The sequence below is a fragment of the Magallana gigas genome, chromosome 10 (genome assembly GCF_963853765.1).
Source record: "Magallana gigas chromosome 10, xbMagGiga1.1, whole genome shotgun sequence".
Taxonomy (NCBI): domain Eukaryota; kingdom Metazoa; phylum Mollusca; class Bivalvia; order Ostreida; family Ostreidae; genus Magallana; species Magallana gigas.
This window is the reverse complement of record NC_088862.1, coordinates 17,745,978-17,764,316: the sequence shown is the minus strand read 5'-3', so window position 1 is coordinate 17,764,316 and position 18,339 is coordinate 17,745,978. Positions and strand designations below refer to the sequence as shown.

The 18,339-nt window shown below is 35.3% G+C and overlaps 1 protein-coding gene across 7 annotated transcripts in view; it reads left to right on the top strand.

Moving 5' to 3' along the window:
• Window positions 1-5,990: 5,990 nt before the first annotated feature.
• LOC105327051 (octopamine receptor beta-2R) overlaps window positions 5,991-18,339 on the top strand; it is a 53,369-nt gene continuing 41,020 nt past the window's right edge. For 4 of the 7 annotated variants that reach the window (XM_066074004.1, XM_034452987.2, XM_066074006.1 and 1 more), the window contains exon 1: window positions 5,991-6,325. The gene's annotated coding sequence lies outside the window, so the exon portion shown is untranslated. Of the gene's footprint in view, window positions 6,480-18,339 lie in introns of all 7 variants that reach the window. The other 3 variants (XM_034452989.2, XM_034452994.2, XM_034452988.2) reach the window with 3 other exon arrangements.

Here is an 18,339-nt window from a genome sequence, read left to right as displayed (position 1 = left end):
ATAATATGTTTATAGGAAATATCTGATAATATATGGACCAATTTAACAATATCGACCAATCAAGTTCACCATATAAACCAAATTGATTCATATTTACGATAATATTTAAGGGGGGGGGGGGGGGGGGTTATTGAATAGACGCGCTCTTTCAAATTGAAAATGACTATCTGTAATATTTGATTCTCAACTTTCAAATGAAATGGTAAAAAATGATGACTGATAAACAAATAATGTGTGGCTCAACTTCATGCCCACTTGCTGTGTCAAACGGTATTGAAACTTAGCCTACTGTAAGGATAAAGTGTTTATAACCGATCTTCGCCAGCCTAGTGTGCAAGATCCGTTCTGCTAGTCTATAAAGATTAATTGCTTTTCGCTGACAAATTTTTTTTGAATGTGGATATATACATGTAGCAGAGAAATATACGAATAGATATATTTCTTTAAATAAAAACCTGAATTTTGATTTAACCTGTCAAACAAATTATTTGTCGAGTGGTTTTTAGGTCTGAGGTCCAACATGAAAATTGTTGGACCGCTACGTCACAACTTATTGATGTTGAATTTCGTCCGATCCCGGTGAAACGGCAATAATCGAAATCAGTGCGAGATGAAAGGCTGGTAACTACATGGAAATTATACATATTATTATAGTAAAAATATATATTATCAAAAATAAGTGGGATTCAGATACCATGTAATTTGTTTGACTTTAAAGAGGCCTAGAGCAACATTTTCTGCATTCATGATCAACAAATTATATGTTGTTCTCATACCTATGGTAAGTCATTCTATCTGTGTCACAACTGTACTTATATAATATACAAAAATCCGATAGGAAATCTTTAATTCCTATAGAAAAACAACCTTTCAGAATTAAGTTCCTGTAGGAAATACTTTTCTCCTATAGGAAGTATAGTTCCTGTAGGATTTTTTTTTGAAAATCCTATATATATATATATAATTATATAGGATTTTCGGTATTTCCTGTAGGAAATTTATTTCTCCTACGAGAATTATTTTAATACGGGGTATTAATATTTAAAGGTACATGTAAAAATCTCACCTGTCATGCGAGCCACACTAAAATTAAACACAAGGGGTTACTACATGCAAGTAATATACTTTCTAGGCAATGGTCTTTCATTTGGTATACATATGGATTTTTACGAAGCTGCATCTTAAGAGGGATGTGCGGCCATCTTGTACATATGAAGATAAGAATGTACATTTCTTGAACTGGCTTAATTTGTCTCTGCCCAAATCTGACTAACACTGTTGTCAAAAGCTTAAGATAAATAAAGGATAAGATTAAGAAATAATAATTATGAGGATCGATCTACATCTTGTTTTGTATGCAAATTACGATTACAAGAACAGGACAATTAAAATGCCCTTTTTTTAAAGACAGACTTGAAAATTCAAAAATCTGAAGAAAAAAAACATGAAAGTAGATCATTATAGTGTCCACATTGGCACTGGCATAGGTACCCGGCACAGTGTTTACATTATATTAACTGCATGGTGGTGAGTACGTTATGAAAATAAATTAAATCTTAGTATTATCTTGAAGTCAAATCATATTCTCATCGATCATTTTATTAACTAGTAAATATACTGGTATTCAAGCTATATTGGTCCATTATTTAGGTAGAAAGGGTATGCAGAGTTCACCAATCCATATGAGGTAATTCGAAAGAAACTAGGATATATGAGGGTATGCGGAGAACAGAATCATGCATGTCTGTCCCAATTCAATCCAGCTGATAAGACGCCTGTGGATAGTGCATGTGTACAAAGGAATTACCTTTAAAAGGGAAACCTGCAAATCAGTTTGTCCATATCTCTGCGCATTTTGCAGATCAACCAGGTGTCCTTTTTGTAACACACACGCTTGTAGCTCTTTTAAACAAAATCTTTATGTATCTTGTCGTTTTCTTTTGAATTCTTTAAGCTTGACCAAGGATATTCTTACATGAACTACATCGTTATCACATGTTTTCTAGAGGTCTAATATATTGTTGTGTAGATGTTTATGTTGGTATCTAGACGTTGCTGCCTTATTATCTATTCTATGTTGGTGCCTTTTGAAAAGGTCTATATTGTTGTCTTGACGTCTATTTTGTTGTTAAGAGGTCTATGTTGTTATTTTGAGGTTGTCTAAATGTCTATATTGTTGTTTAAATGCATATATTGTTGTCTAAAAGTCTATGTTGTCTAAAGGTCTATGTTGTTGTCTAAATGTATATGTTGTTGTCTAACAGTCTTTGTTGTTGTCTAACGCTCTATGTTGTTGTCTAAAGGTCTATGTTGTTGTCTTAAGGTCTATGTTGTTGTCTAAGAGTCTATGTTGTTGACTAAAGGTCTATTTGGTTGTCTAAAGGTCTATATTGTTGTCTATAGGTCTATGATGTTGTCCAGAGGTCTATGCTTTATATTGCCAATAAATGTATTTTAATGCCATATGATCTTTATTACTGTCTTAATGTTCTTGCTGTTGTTGTTTACAGTTCTATGTTAAACATTGCCTTAAGATCTATGTTTTTGTTTTGTAAAGAGTTATTTTACCTCGAGGTATATAAGTTTTTGTCGCATGCAAAGCTTATGTTGTCGCATGGCCAATAAAGTTGTATGGAAGTGTAAGCCAATGGTCACGGGGATTCCGTCTTTTTTGTTATCATTGCCTATTTTGTTGACATGTGGTGTTGCCATCATGTATTTGTTCATCAACTACTAGATAATTACCACGATCTAATAACCACGAGAGTTGTCACTGGTCTCTACCGTTGTCATGAGCTAGAGGTCTATGCTGTAGCTAAAAGGTCCCAACTAATTTATATGTTGGTGTCAGTTTGTATACATCGTAACCATCGAGTGTACATTTGTATGTTTTTATTCATGATGTTGACGTGGGGCATGTTGATGTCAACAGAACCATTTTGTTTTGTATAGCTTTTTAATTTTGAGTTTCATATTGGAATCATGTGGTCTATATTTTCCAGGGGTCAGTGTTATTGTTAACAAGTTGTTTTCTTGAGGTCTTTGTTTTTATGAGCCTATGTTGTTTATAAGATAAATACTGTTTTTATGAGGACTGTGCTGTTGCAATAAGATTTCGTCCTGGGGTCGATGCTATTGTCTTGAGGTTTATGTTGTTGTCATGAGGACGATGATGTCGTCATGAAGACTATATTGTTGTCGTCATAAGGTTGATGTTGTTCACATAAAGACTATTTTATTGTCATGAAGTCTATATTGTTGTCATAAGGTCTATCTTGTCATCATGAAAACTATGTAGTTGTTGCATTTGGTTTATGTTGTTGACGTGAAGTCTATGTTTTGTCTTGAGGTTTGTGTTGTTGCCATGAGATCTTTTTTGTTGTAATAATGAGCATGTTGTTATCATGAGGTCTAAGTTGTTGGCAGGAGTTCTACTCATCCTCCATTTGTGCCGTTCTGAGGCTGCAACGCGTGCGCGTTCCAGAAGCTCCAGCCAGCATTGTTCCGCTTAACCTCTATGATGTCGCCACGTTGTTTTTGAGCGACCCCTTTTTTCTCCCTTAGGCGTCAACCCGACGGCCACAACACAGTTATCCGTTGGATCCACAAAGCACGTGGTCAATCCAGTTCCACCTCCTCGCCATTGGTGTTTTCTGTCTCTGTCATCTCCTGTATGTTTATAAGATAAATACTGTTTTTATGAGGACTATGCTGTTGCAATAAGATTTCGTCCTGGGGTCGATGTTGTTGTCTTGAGGTTTATGTTGTTGTCATGAGGACGATGATGTCGTCATGAAGACTATATTGTTGTCATAAGGTCTATCTTGTCATCATGAAAACTATGTAGTTGTTGCATTTGGTTTATGTTGTTGACGTGAAGTCTATGTTTTGTCTTGCCACAACACAGTTATCCGTTGGATCCACAAAGCACGTGGTCAATCCAGTTCCACCTCCTCGCCATTGGTGTTTTCTGTCTCTGTCATCTCCTGTCCTGTCTTGTTTTGGATACGCTGCTCCATCTGACCTTGTGAATCCTTCCGAGACTTCTGGTCTGAAAGGACCTATCCTCTTTTCCTCTGTCTTGGTGAGCTTCCAAGTCTCGCATCCATATAAATGTGGACAGGACTAGACTTTTAAAGAGAGAGATCTTGGTATTTCAACCGATATCTAAGGCCTTTCAGATGTTGTCAGCTAGCCTCCTGAAGGATGCACTGGTCATTGCTATTCTCTTCCTGATGTCAGCAGTATCACCGTCGTCCTTGGTAACATTGGCGCCAAGGTATGTGAACCTGTCCACTTCTTTTGCTTCACTATTTCTGACCCTCAGACTGGCTTTGCTATTGCTGTTCACCTTCATATACATATACCGCATTTCTTGGCATTCAGCTTCATCCCAACTTTTGCTGAGTTGTCTTCCAGCTTTGTTGTCACCTGCAAAGCCACGGTCTTCAAGCATAAAGGTGAAGTTCAAGCGAATTCCTGTGCAAGATTTTGCTGAGTACCTTGCTGGCTAGTGGCATCAAGGTAATCGCCTTCCAGTTACTGCAGACTGTAGGCTGCCTTTCTCGGCCGGAATTTTAGGAAGATCTCACTGCCCAATCGCTCTTCCATTCGCAGATATCCATGTCGCTTTGTGAATGCTTTTATGAAGAAACAATGCTCATGTGATCACAATCTGTTGGTCTGACAGAATTCACAAAGTTAAAATTTCTCTCCATTTTTATTTTGTAAACCAAGTCCATGAATGTCCATAATTCTTTCGTACCCGATATTATCACTCCCAATCTTGGTGTTAAAGTTCCCTATGATGATAATGATGTCATTCTTGTTGCATCCATCTCAGAATTCCTGCAGCACCTGATGGATTCATTATGTGACGCATACCCTTGTATCATCGCCACTCTCTTACAGCTGGTATAGTTTCGTGCTGTTATGGTTATGTTGCTGATGGGTGTCCATTCCATAAGTGATTTCACGGCCTGCCGACTGATCATTATGACCACTCCTTCCTCATGTAGTTCTTCGTTCCCGCTGTAGATGATGGTCTGGCCTGAGGCTGTTCTCATCCTCCTAGGTACTGTCCATCGACACTCGCTGATTCTCCATAATTTGTATCCTTCCATCTCTCTCGCAATCTGTGCTGATGCCCCTTCTCTGTACATGGTTGTTGAGGTTGTTTTCAGTTGTTTTGCTCGTTTTATCCTAGCTTTTATATGTACATGTACTTGTAAGTATGTTGCTGGCACTTATTCGACTTTTATAGATAGTACATGTTTAAAAGTTGTTTGATGTACACATTACTTTATGTTTTATGCATGGGGTCTTTTATTATAAAAAGCGTTTGATGTTTTTGGGCTTTTTTTTGTTTTTGTTATTTTTGTCTGTGTTATCAATTTGAAAATGGATTTGTTGTTTGTAAGTGAAATTTATGTTTCACATGTACAGTGTACTTTAATGTTTATGTACATTGAAAAACCATGACGAATGGCTTTTTGACGATGCGCGTTGTCTTACAATTTGTTTTTTTAAGTTTGTAAATTCTCGGAGGATAACGTCTTCATTAAATATCTGTTCAAGTTTTTAAATTAGTACAGTAATTAAAAATGGGACATCCATTTTATATCTTTAATAACGATTTATGTTTTTGTAATTTTATGCATTATAATCCATACTGTTTTATCGATGATTATCAGGTATCTGTCTTCGATATTAATTCTAGATAGAAGATATTGATTGATTGATTAAACTTATTTTTTAGTTTACTCTCTTCATTACTAGTATTTCACTTAAAGTGTGTGCCGCGCAAATACACCTCACTTAAAAGCATCCCATTTTGAAAAATATAACTATAATATTTCTAACGTTTGGTGACTCACACAATTTTCAGAAACTAAAGCGATTTGCCTGTCTTGTCTAAAAACCTACAATTATCACTCACGTACGACCCAGAAATCTCGGAGTGAATTGTGTCATTTTAAATTCATTAAACACACATGGTTTGACACGAATATTGAAGAGCAAACCAGTTGGAATCTTCACACTTTTTTGTTATTGTTTGTACTTCTCTGAAATTTTCTGCATTCAACCCAAGTGGCATTTAAATATCGCAAACGGAAGTTATATTGTACACAAGGCACTGTACGTGAGTCGGGGACAGATTTTCTCTCTTTTTCTGCCCGAGAAACATGGAGGGCAGTACTTGAGAAGCGGCGATTGTGACGAGCCCGGTATGTGCATATTACGGAAACACGTCCCACATTCTTCAGTATTAATGTTTTGACGATAGAATGTTAACTTTGGCTGCCATTTTCAATCAGTGAATACAGTAAGTGATTTACGAGCACGGCTATTTTTAAAAAGTGTGCCACATGTTTGGGATTTTAATTTGTTTCGCAAGTGGTGTTCTCTTGAGGATTAAGAACTATTGACATTATATTTGAGTGATAGGATTTTAATCATCCGGAAAATATACTCAACAGGTACTTTATTTTGTTAGTTCTCCATACCACCCCCTCCTCGCAGACATCAACTATTTACCTGGTCGGGTTGGTTATTTAGACCCATACGAAGATTAAAAAAAAGTGTCTTATTATGTCACACTGCTTATCTGCATACAAATGCAGTATGTTTTGACTACACCCAATCTCTCTCTCTCTCTCTCTCTCTCTCTCTCTCTCTCTCTCTCTCTCTCTCTCTCCTCTCTCTCTCTCTCTGTATGTACATTTTGAAACATTCATTATAATAAGATTGGATAAGGATAAATCAAAATGATATTTCTGTACATGGAAAAATATCTTGGCAGATGATTTCTGTGCATACATGTGTATATATGTATGTTCCTGTGTCCTTCATTTAGAACCCCCCCCCCCCCCCCCCCACCCCCCGACCTATAACCTACACCCCTGATCTCCAAAGCGGAATTTATATTTAATTTAAATTTTATTGCACAAGTGATTGCATATTTCATTACATTATTTTACTCATCTGGACTACGTTTCACAATTAAAATAGAGATGTAGACCTTCACAATGTCTGTAACTGGTACAATCACGAGAGTCTTCATTTCGGGTCATCGCCTCCCCTTTGTCATGCGGTGAAATACTGCCCCACAAGATTAGCCGGTCCGTGGCCGAGGACAATGATTGTTAAATCTCTGGTACTAACTCCTAGAGCACCAGTGTCCCGACCTTCCGACATTTTATTGACATTTAATGACAGCTTAAGTCAAACGAGGGAGGACGGGAGTTAAATTTTATTTAAACAGTGGTCCTTTGTCAACGATCTGTTTTCTTATACTAATTGAGGCAGAGTTTATGATAGGTAGACATTTTACCCGGCAAGGCGATGCTTCATGGTCAACAAACTAGCCATCATATCTATATCTTTGATTTTTTTAAGATATAGTTATTTTTAATGGCTGTATTAAACTATTATTTAGTAACAAAAAATCATATATTTTAGATTCCGAATAATCATCTTTATACAGAGCTGAGAAATTAATATATTCTAAGAAAAAATCCCAAGTCCATCCAACCCTCTTTCGATGTAGTTCAATATCATGCGCGGATCTAGAAGGGGGGAAGTCGTGAGAGGGGGGGGGGTCAAATTCACATAGCAAAATTCCTGGAAAATAGGCCTCGGAAAATAGACTTTTAGAAAGCATGTCAGACTTAAATAAAAATGTTGCATATCTTGAACACTAGTTACTGCACTGTAAATTGCTGTAAGTGTTCTGTTTTCTTCAATTACCACTTCAAGGGCATTTTTGGTCACTCTGCAGATGCTTAAGAGTACATGTATATTATTGGTATGAAAGTATGCATTTCATACACTTATATGACTTTAAGATTTCTTCTATTTACCAAGTTCTCCTCAAAAAATCTTTTGAATGCTCAAGGTCCCTTATTGTTAGATTTTCTAAGAAATGCAGATCGGTGCAGAGAGATATATATTAGATGTTCTTGACGTTTAAATAACGTGCGCACGTGCATTTACAAATAAAACTGATGAAATGCTCCAATTCCGTCGATAAAACCTGTTCTCCCCTACCCCCCCACCCCCCCCCCCACACACACACTCATAACTTGCAAGTTGATGTTATAAATACTTATTCAAAACCCCTGCATGGATGCATGAAGATGTATATGATAGTATTCCTTTTTTGTAAAGAGGGCAGCTACTCAACGCTTCATGCTTACAAAACAACAATTCTCAGCCAGTTAGTAAATGTAAAAAAATAACTAAAACAAAGAAGGACAGCGAAATGCGTAACGTCGGTTGAAAAGTTAACCGAAAATTTAACACTGACATTATGTGGAATTTTATGCAGCTTCTTATTGAAAATTCGTTTACCGGATTCTATTTCGTTAAACTAAATTGAGCCACTGCTTGTGTACTTATTTTGATAAAAATCAGTAAACGACGATAAAACAGTCGCAAACAAAATTGACGGGGCTTCGGGCATACTTCAATATTCAGAAGTAGGTAATATAAAGTCAAGAGATATCAAAATAATACAGTAACATGTTGGGCAATGCAATATTTTTGGAAACTTGCTCCTTTTTAGCTCACCGAGACGAAGTCAAGGAGAGCTTATGCTATACCCTCGGCGTCGGCGGTGGCGTCGGCGTCGGCGTCCGGACCTGGTTAAAGTTTTTGTTGCAGGTCCTGTATCTAAGCTATTACTTGTCCTATCTTCACCAAACTTGCATGGATGATGCATCTGGACCTACTTATGGACTTGAAAGACTTGGATGCTGAATCTGGGTCCTAAATTTCAGATGCTGGAGGAGGTTAAGGTTGTTGGACCAGGTTAAAGTTTTTGTTGCAGGTCCCCTTTGATAGCAGTATCTTAGTTACTGCTGGTCTGTACTTCACCAAACTTGCATGGATGGTGTGCCTTATGATACTGATGCACCAGACAGGCTTGAGTGCTGAATCTGAGCTATAGGTTTCGGATGCTGGAGGAGGTTAAGGTTTTTGGAGCAGGTTAAAGTTTTTGTTGCGGGTGCCCATTGATAGCAATATCTAAGTTACTACTGGTCCTAACTTCACCAAACTTGTATGGATGATGCGTCTTATGATACTGATGCACCTGACAAGCTTGAATGCTGAATCTGAACAATAGGTTTCGGATGCTGGAAGAGGTTAAGGTTTATAGAGCTGGTTAAAGTTTTTGTTGCAGGTGCCCTCTGATGATTAATCTTAGTTACTACTGGTCCTAACTTCACCAAACTTGTATGGACGGATGGTGCGTCTTATGATACTGATGCACCTGACAAGCTTGAATGCTGAATCTGAGCAATAGGTTTCGGATGCTGAAAGAGGTTAAGGTTTTTAGAGCTGGTTAAGTTTTTGTTGCAGGTGCCCTCTGATGATTATATCTTGGTTACTACTGGTCCTAACTTCACCAAACTTGTATGGATGGTGCGTCTTATGATACTGATGCACCTGACAAGCTTGAATGCTGAATCTGAGCAATAGGTTTCGGATGCTGGAGGAGGTTAAGGTTTTAAGAGCTGGTTAGATAAAGTTTTTGAAACAGGTGCCCTCTGATGATGATATCTTAGTTATTACTTGTCCTTACTTCACCAGACTTCCATGGATGGTGTGTCTTATGATACTGATGCACCTGACAGGCTTGAATGCATAGTCTGGTTTCGGATGCTGGATAAAGTTAAGTTTTTAGGAACAGGTCACATGTTTAATAGATGATAGTACTATTTCAAACTTGCATAGTTGATTTAACTGTAATATGAATGAATCGCAGAGGTAGCTTCAGATGCAGAGCTTGATCTCCATTATCAAGGATGCTAAAAAATAAATCTTAGTTATTACTGGTCCTAACTTCACCAAACTTGAATGGATGGTGTGTCTTATGATACAGATGCACCTGACAGGCATGGATGCTGAATCTGAGCCATAGGTTGCGGATGCTGGAGGTTAAGGTTTTAATTGCTAGTGCCCTCTGATGATGATATCTTAGTTATTACTGGTCCAAACTTCACCAAAATTGCATGGATGATGCGTCTTATGATAAAATGCACCTGATGGGCTTGAATGCTGAATCTGAGCCATAGGTTTCGGATGCTGGATGAGGTTTAGTTTTTTGGAACAGGTCACATGTTTTATAGATGATAGCTTGCATAGTTGATTTAACTTTATTATAAATTAAATGCAGAGGTTGCTTCAGAAGCAGAACTTGATCTCCATTATCAAGGATGCTAAAGAAATCTCCTACCTCACTCAAACCAGCTCGATAGATAGATGTGTTTGTTGATAAATGATATAACATGATTCCTATGATAAAGTATTGTATGATATGAAACAATATTGTTTGATATGATACAATATGATATCATATGTTATATTATAAAAAGTTATACGATACGATATGATATTGTATCATTTTTTTTGATATTTTATGATATGATTATGTATCATGATATTGTTATGTATAGTATTGTATATTATGATACAATATTGTGTAATATTATATTGTATTTTTAATTTATTATTTTATCACATGATACAATTACATAAGATATTGCGAAATATTATATTGTATCCTATGATACAATATTGTATATTCTATAATATTGTATCATACAATATTGTATAATATGATATTGGTTTCAGTAATATAGAATTATATCACATGAAATTGTATTATATGATATTGTTATATTATATTATATTGTATCATACGATATTGTATGATATGATATTGGTTTATATGATATATTATCATATCACATGAAATTGTATTATATGATATTGTAATATATTTTATTGTGTCATATGATGCAATATGTATAATATAATAATGTATTTTATGATATTTTACCATATCACATAATATTGTATCATTTGATAGGATACAATGTTGGAATCAAATTATATTGTATTATATGATATAATATCATATAATGTATCAAATATGTTTCAGTTTCATTCAATACAATATCATTCTATATTATACAATATAATATCATGTTTCAGTGTTATGATGTATTATGTAATATGATATTGTAATATGATACTATATTGTATTATATTTTATGATATTGTATTATGTGATCAAATACAATAAGGTATAACACAATACAATGTCATATTATACGTTACAATATCAAATCTCATTATTGTTTATTACGGTATTTTATTTATTATATGATATATATTATATTAGAAATATGACATGATGCAATATTTAATTTTATATCATTGTAGTGATTAACATATTAACATATGATTATCATAAAAAAATTTATCAGATGATATACGATATTTTGTCAAAACAGAATCCATGAATATCCAAGATCATAAAGTATGATTTTCATATAAAATGATAAAGGTGGTCTTATGAAGGTGATGTCTCATAAGGGTGATGCTCCGTCTCGGTGAGCTTAGTAATCTATGATTACCTATGTTTCTAAACTAAACATAAATACGAATATGCGTGCTTGCGCCAAATAAAATTATTTAATTTGGCAAATGGATTTCTGCAATCAGCTTGAACTCACGGTCATCTTGCGAAAAACAACCAACCATGAAGTATAGCATGCGTAGTCGAAAACCTAGTCTTGCATATGCTCAGTACTGACCGTTTATAATACGCTAGTACACGTAAGCGTCTGCAATACTGAACGATGATTTCCGAGGATGTACGATTGTTGGTTCAGATGTTAAGTTTAATTCTGTGAGCCTGTCACACACAGGACGGCCTTGTTTCCAAACTAATCGCAAAACCCAAATTTTCTAAATGAGAGAACATTATTTGGAGTGTTTTATATCTATAGGCGCTATAGTCTGGCGTGTTTAGCGTTTCGTTAATAAAAACACTTATCACATTAAGGCTACTGATGAGACAACCATGTGTTTCTATTGTTTATTCTCAATTCAATGGCAAGTTCTAGGATTCCACACATAACTCTCGACTTTTTCTCTCTCCTTGTAATAGAGGGTTTCAAGGATTATAATTCTTGTATTGATTTAAGTGGCGCGTGTCTAACGGTTTTAAAGCCATAAAATGGGTTATGAACAAATATATATCAATCATCAAACCCGTATTACTCAATTCTTTTTATTCAGAAATATCCCCCTTTTTGTAGGCATAACTTTAAATCGATTATAGAATGTGTTTAGCTTAAAAAGATATATTTCTTAATCTGTTCGTAATTAATAGTTTAATTTTTTTTGATCTATCTTTAAAATTAACTTGCATCTCTAAAATAATATATGTCATAGATAAATGTATCTTTCATTAGAGGTAACAGTTGCCTGTACATAAGGGACTTCACTCTATTATATACCTTTGTTAATTTGTGTTCACAGATAACATTGTCTTTTCCCGTCAATTTGCGATTCACAGTAAATAGGAAACCTTTTAACCCCAATTTAAGATTAATAGAAAGATTTCACGCAGTGTAAGATTTGTCCCCCGTTTTCAACTGTTAAAAAAAAAAAAAAAAAAAAAAAAAACCCACCAAAAAACAAAACAAAAAAACACGTTATTATACCACTCCTGCGTGTACATGTAAAATAATTGATGAATTTCCGTCCATTTTATTGTTAGCCATGTACATATACAGTATTTCTTATTCATGAGTTGTCGAACCTGCGTCTCAGATTGCTGAAATTGTTGTGGTGCAGTTTCCGGTTTGAACACATTTGCGCACATAACGACCTTTCCATTAAACAACAAAATGCATTGTAGTGTGCTCTCTATTGTGTTAAAAGCCTGCCCTCGTCTGCATTATTGAAGCTTCTGTGTAGTAATCTGACATTCTGCTGATGTTATGGAGGTATTCGATTGTTTTATTAGCGTCATTTTTTGTCAGAGCTACAGTTACCTGATTGAGTTGGAGATCCACTGCTAACCCAAGGTACATGGACGATCAGATACATTCACAAACACTCTAAACAACATTTTCTTCATAATTCTTGTGGTTTTACCATGATATCTTAATAGATACGATGGAAAACCCATGGTCACATATTTTGAACTTGTACACTGTAATTAGAGCATTGTAAATTACCCGACGTGCGGTAGACATGTCCTTTTATCTTTGTTTTCTCTTTTTCCCCCCTTTTTTATTCGCTAAATAAGCGCTAAAATCGCTAGTTACACTCCAATAGCGAATACATTCATCAGACTTTTAGATGCCATTGTAATTTTATTTATGCCATAAATAAGCGATGAAATCTAAATTTTTATTCACTTTCCTTTCGTGTTCAACACGGCAATCGGGCCCCAAATATGAATTCTAGATTTTGAATTGCGAACTGCGTTCTAGATAGAACGCAGTTCACTCTTCAATTGCATATAAGGCAAGCGGGCCCCAAGTATGAATTCTAAATTTTGAATTGCGAACTGCGTTCTAGATAGAACGCAGTTCACTATTCAATTGCATATAAGGCAAGCGGGCCCCAAATATGAATTCTAAATTTTGAATTGCGAACTGCGTTCTAGATAGAACGCAGTTCACTATTCAACAATTTGAATTGCGAACTGCGTTCTAGATAGAACGCAGTTCACTATTCAATTGCATATAGGGCAAGCGGGCCCCAAATATGAATTCTAAATTTTGAATTGCGAACTGCGTTCTATAGAACGCAGTTCACTATTCAATTGCATATAAGGCAAGCGGGCCCCAAATATGAATTCTAAATTTTGAATTGCGAACTGCGTTCTATAGAACGCAGTTCACTATTCAATTGCATATAAGGCAAGCGGGCCCCAAGTATGAATTCTAAATTTTGAATTGCGAACTGCGTTCTATAGAACGCAGTTCACTATTCAATTGCATATAAGGCAAGCGGGCCCCAAATATGAATTCTAAATTTTGAATTGCGAACTGCGTTCTATAGAACGCAGTTCACTATTCAATTGCATATAAGGCAAGTGGGCCCCAAGTATGAATTCTAAATTTTGAATTGCGAACTGCGTTCTATAGAACGCAGTTCACTATTCAATTGCATATAAGGGAAGCGGGCCCCAAATATGAATTCTAAATTTTGAATTGCGAACTGCGTTCTATAGAACGCAGTTCACTATTCAATCGCACTAAATTTTGAATTGCGAACTGCGTTCTATAGAACGCAGTTCACTATTCAATTGCGAACTGCGAACTGCGAACTGCGTTCTAAAAACCGATTGCCTTATATGCAATTGAATAGTGAACTGCGTTCTATCTAGAATGCAGTTCGCGATTCAAAATTTAGAATTTATATTTGGGGCCCGCTTGCCTTATATGCAATTGAATAGTGAACTGCGTTCTAGAACGCAGTTCGCAATTCATTTTTGGGGCCCGAAATTTTCAGGGGCATCTACTAGTGGTATTTCACTACCACTGTGAAATTTGGTGATGCAGTAATCTATAGTTTTTGAGATCTGTATGGTGTCCGGATAGGGCCATTTGCATTAGCGCGACATCGCGTTCAGATAAACGAGACATTGCGCTAACACATGTACACAACACACCGTCGCGCTAACGCAACTTTGCACAACACGCCGTCGCGCTAACACAACTTTGCACAACACGCCGTCGCGCTAACACAACTTTGCTTAACACGCCGTCGCGCTAACGCAACTTTGCAAGTTTCACAGTCTAGTAGGAAGTCGTGTCCGGAAATATTAGACTGCGCATGCTGAAATATGCATGCACGCAAGCATGGATAAAAAATAAATAAAATGTACTTTGAAATATATATATTATTTTCATTTATTATCAGTGCATATGAATAAAAATATAGTTACTTGTGTGTCACTAGATAAGGATATGAATTTCGTGGATCATTGTTTAGTTGATCCACGAAATTAAATATTCATTGAAGTGCAATTTTAATTAACATTTTGTATTGATAGGTTCATTGGCCACTAATTTACGTATACTTGATATTGTGATTTTCACTTTATCCACGAAAATTGATGCCCTTGAATATCAATGAAACTACAGTATTCAATTGCATATAAGCCCGAATCTCAGAAACTATAGATAACTGCATCACCATATTTTCACAGTGGTAGTGAAATACCACTAGTAGATGCCCCTGAAAAATTCAGGTCCCGAATATGAATTCTAAATTTTGATTTGCGAATTGCTTTCTAGATAGAACGCAGTTCACTATTCAATTGCATATAAGCCCGATTCTTAAACATAGGTAATAACAGATTACAAAGCTCACCGAGACAAGGGATCACCTTTTTGAGGAATCACCTTTATGAGACCACCTTTATCATATTATTTGAAAATCATAGTTAATGATCTTGGATATACATGGATACTGTTTTGACAAAATATCGTATAACAATATCATATAATAAAAATTGTATAATAATCATATGTTCATTTCATAGGGTATTATATGATACAATGTTTATCAATACGATAATATAAAATACTATATTGCATCCTATGATACCAGTACAATATATATCATATATTACAATAAAATACTGTAATAAATAATGATGAAATATGATATTGTAACATATGATATGACATTGTATCTTGTTATACATTATTGTATTTGATCACATAATACAATATCATAATATATTATGATATTGATATGATATGATACATTATAATAATATATGATACAATATCATATCACATAATGCATCACAATATTATACTGTATAATATTATAGCATGATATTGCATTGTATGATATTGTATCATATTTAATACAATGTAGGATATTGTATCATATGATACAATAAAATTAGCTACAACATTGTATCATATCAATTGATACAATATCATGTGATATAGTACTATATTATATCATACAATATCATAGTATACTTTATTGTATTATATGATACAATATCACATTATACAATATCATATAATACATTTTCATATATTGATATAATAATATATTATATATACCAATCTCATTTTATACAATATCGTATCATATGATATGATATATTTTATACAATATCATATCATATGATACTATATTATGTTGCAATATCATATGAAATAGCATGTGATAAAATATAATATATGTGATATTATACAATATCATATTATACAATATTGTATCATAATAAACAATACTATACATAACAATATCACAATACAATATCATATCATAATGTACAAAAAAATTTGATACAATATCATATCGTATCATATAAGTTTTTACAATATAATATATGATATAATATTGTATCATATAAAACAATAGTGTATCATGTCATACATTACTATATCATAGGAATCATATTATATCATTTAACAACGAACACATCTATCAAGCAGGTTTTAGATAGGATAATTTTTTTTAGCAACTTTGATAATGGAGATCTGCATCTGAAGCTACCTCTGCAGTTCATTAATATTATAGTTAAATCAACTATGCAAGCTATTATCTATAAAATTTGTGACCTGTTCCAAAAAAACAAATCTCATCCAGCATCCGAAACATACGCCTCAGATTCAGCATTCAAGCCTGCCAGGTGCATCAGTATCATAAGACGTATCATCCATGCAAGTTTTATGAAGTTAGGACCAGTAATAACTAAGATATAATCATCAGAGGGCACCTGCTCCAAAAACTTTAACAAACTCTTAAAACCTTAACCTCCTTCAGCATCCGAAACCTATGGCTCAGATTCAGCATTCATGCCTGTCAGGTGCATCAGTATTATAAGACGCACCATCCATATAAGTTTGGTGAAGTTAAGACCAGTGATAACTAAGTTATAATCATCAAAGGGCACCTGCTCCAAAACTTTAACCAGCTCTAAAAACCTTAACTTCATCCAGCATCCGAAACTTATGGCTCAGAATCGGCATTCCTTCCTGTCAGAGGCATCAGTATCATACGATACACCATCTATGCAAGTTTGGTGAAGTTAGGACCAGTAATAACTAAGATATAATCATCAAAGGGCACCTGCTCCAAAAACTTTAACCAGCTCTTAAAACCTTAACCTCATCCAGCATCTGAAACCTATGGCTCAGATTAAGCATTCAAGCCTGCCAGGTATATCAGTATCATAAGACGCACCATCTATGCAAATTTAGTGAAGTTAGGACCAGTAATAACTAAGATATAATCATCAAAGGGCACCTGCTCCAAAAACGTTAACCAGCTCTAAAAACCTTAACCTCATCCAGCATCTGAAACCTAAGGCTCAGATTCAGCATTAAAGCATGTCTGATGCATCAGTATCATAAGATGCACCATCCATGCAAGTTTGGTAAAGTTAGGACCAGTAGTAACCTATAAATTGCTATCAAAGGGCACCTGCACCAAAAACTCTAACTTGCTCCAAAAACCTTAACCTCCTCCAGCATCTGAAACTCATGGCCCTGATTCAGCATTCAGGTCTTTCAAGTCCATGAGTAGGTCAAGATGCATCATCCATGCAAGTTTGGTGAAGATAGGACAAGTAATAACTTAGATACAGGACCTGCAACAAAAACTTTAACCAGGTTCGGACGCCGACGCCGACGCCGAGGGTATAGCATAAGCTCCCCCCGACTTCGTTTCGGTGAGCTAAAAACTACCCAAATATGAATTCTAAATTTGAATTGCAAACTGCGTTCTAGATAGAACGCAGTTCACTATTCAATTGCATATAAGGCAAGCGGGCCTCAAATATGAATTCTAAATTTTGAATTGCGAACTGCGTTCTAGATAGAACGCAGTTCACTATTCAATTGCATATAAGGCAAGCGGGCCTCAAATATGAATTCTAAATTTTGAATTGCGAACTGCGTTCTAGATAGAACGCAGTTCACTATTCAATCGCACTAAATTTTGAATTGCGAACTGCGTTCTATAGAACGCAGTTCACTATTCAATTGCATATAAGGCAAGCGGGCCCCAAATATGAATTCTAAATTTTGAATTGCGAACTGCGTTCTATAGAACGCAGTTCACTATTCAATTGCATAGAAGGCAAGCGGGCCCCAAGTATGAATTCTAAATTTTGAATTGTTCTAGACAGAACGCAGTTCACTATTCAATTGCATATAAGGCAAGCGGGCCCCAAATATGAATTCTAAATTTTGAATTGTTCTAGATAGAACGCAGTTCACTATTCAATTGCATATAAGGCAAGCGGGCCCCAAATATGAATTCTAAATTTTGAATTGCGAACTGCGTTCTATAGAACGCAGTTCACTATTCAATTGCATATAAGGCAAGCGGGCCCCAAGTAAGAATTCTAAATTTTGAATTGCGAACTGCGTTCTATAGAACGCAGTTCACTATTCAATTGCATATAAGGCAAGCGGGCCCCAAGTATGAATTCTAAATTTTGAATTGCGAACTGCGTTCTATAGAACGCAGTTCACTATTCAATTGCAT